Raw genomic sequence first — 2,620 nt, forward strand, 5'->3', positions numbered from 1 at the left:
GGAGTGCAGACTGATGTAACTACTGTGGAAATCAACATGGAGATGCCTCAGACAACTAAGATTAGAAGTCCCAATTGACCTAGATATTCCCCTGCTGCATATCTTCCCAAAGTTATTAAAAGAATCATACGACAGTGATATATGTGCATCCATGTTCATAGCAGCACAGTTTGTAATAGCTAAAATTTGGAAACAGCTCAATTGCTCATCCACTGGAGACTGGCTAAAGAACATGTGTTTTGTAAATAAAATGGAGTACTACTCAGCCATAAAGAATGAGAAACTAGAGGGCCGGGGATTTAGCTCAGCCAATCTGTGGCCTACCTTGCAAGCACAAAGACCGGAGTTCAATCCTCAATACAAAAAAAAAAAAAAGAATGAGAAACTAGAGATATTTATAGCTAAGTAGTCACACATTAAGGCCATCCTCAAGTGAAATTAATAGTCACACATTTGTAGATAAGGATCAAAATGTATGATTGATATTGTACAATAGGAAGAAAAGGTCTAAAAGAGTAGAGGAAGTGGGAGGGGTAGGGGAAATATAAAAAGGGAAAAGAAAAAATATGTGAAAAGGAAAAATATGGAAGCAATGTCTTTGTATATTGGGAAGGGTGGAGGGGGTGAAGGGAGGGCTGGGGAATGGGGACAAAATAAGAACCAAGATCTGTCATGTAAAAGTGCAAGATCCCAATGATGAATGTAACTGTATTGAAGTATTGTATACCTAAAATGCAGCAATAAACGTAATAAAGATGAATAAATAAATAAATAAATATTGTACTCAATAATTAATATTTCCTATTATCAAAGAATCACTGGTAAAAACAGAGAGGATCAACATTTCTTCATCTGTTGTCATATAGGACCAATTCATGAGTAGATAATAACACTAATAGTGGTTCTTACTGTTCATTGACTCTCTTTGATATATTTGAAGTGCTAATATTTTATTCAGAACTGTATGCACATAACAACTTTTTCATTTATCTGACCTTCAGAAATTTGAATATAGCTTGTTACCCAGGTTAGATAGAACAGTTACAGTCATGGAATCTTTATGCTCTCTTTCTGTTATTTATTCAGAGTTCTTTAAGGATACACTGAATCAGGGTGGTCATTGAAAACCCTGTTTTGGAGGTTTGAATAATATTTGGGCAATGACCTTGAGAGAGATCAAATGAATCCTAAGGAAAGTTCATTGAATTATACTCATGGTACTTTCAGACTGCCCTGAGTAGACCAAATATTCCAAATAAACTCATCTACATTATTACATATATGAGATGGAATTTAAGAAAGTTCAGCACATAGGAAACTGTAATACTGTTTTAAATAGATATATAAAGGAATTATGAATCTCAGAGACAAGTTTTCAAAGAAACAAGGACATTTCTCATTCAAATCCATAAATCAGAGAGGGAAGACCTGGGTAAAAGCAGTAGTTAGTCTGTTCTGTATATCAAGGACTCTTAGCAAAAGAGAGACCTAACGCTGAGTGTTTTTTTGAGATTTGTAGGGATAATTTTGTGGTCCCAATGATTGGATGTACTGTTGGAACCTAGTGGGGGTGATACAAAAATGTGAATATCCTTCAATGCATTGATAGTCTGATATTAAAGAGTTATTTTATGTCCTTCATACTTTTTGTATTTCAATAGACATTCCTATAGGCAAAACCTAGGTAATGTTTTTGGCAAGGTATTTTTTCTTTATTTGGGTTTGTTTTTCACTTACTTTCATAATATGTTAATAAATCTGGTCTGTTATTATGCAGGTTAATGTTAGTTTTTGCTCTAGTATTTGCTTCTCCATCTGGTCTCTCATTTTCCTATTTAGCTTGACTGGGATGAGTTCTGATTTTTTTACACCTCTTAACCCAAAAGTAGTCATTTTAGGTAGGTAAAGCAGAAAATCTAATTAAACATCAGGTGTTATATTGTAGTCATGTCCAAGATTTTCTGTGTAATACATATTATTTTATTATCAGTTGCTTTTTTCTATTTCTCCTTCACAAAAAGCCATTTTATTAAAAATTTAAATTACACGTGAGATTTTATTTTATATTTATGAATTTCAATTCAGAATAGAAAGGGAAGTGTTTTTGTAACATATACATATACATGGATGTATTAATATATTACATATGAATATTTTATAAATTATATGTGAGCATGGCATAATTATTTATGTACAGTATATATATATATGCAAAACACAGCATAAGTATATATGTTATAATATATGTATTCTATCACACCATATTGTATAACATAAATAGAATTTATGCCATATGTATTATTTTTACCTGCTCACAAAGGTGCCATATCATACATATCATGTACAAATTACTAAAATACACATACTGCACACATATGTTACACATCATGTGCACTATACACATCTGACTATATATATGTGTTTTCATCATATACATGTGCATGTGTTCCATGGCCTTGTGTGATGTCACATAGATGTTTTAAAAACATGTACATGTTTTGAGTGCCTTATACATATACATATATTATGTGGATTGTGTGTGCTTATGTACACTCCTGTTACATTATATATATGTATGTTATATATATATATATATATATATATATATAATATTCATGTG

This window comes from Fukomys damarensis, unplaced genomic scaffold (genome assembly GCF_012274545.1).
Source record: "Fukomys damarensis isolate Sample0158 unplaced genomic scaffold, DMR_v1.0_HiC HiC_scaffold_14, whole genome shotgun sequence".
In the NCBI taxonomy this organism is placed as follows: Eukaryota; Metazoa; Chordata; class Mammalia; order Rodentia; family Bathyergidae; genus Fukomys; species Fukomys damarensis.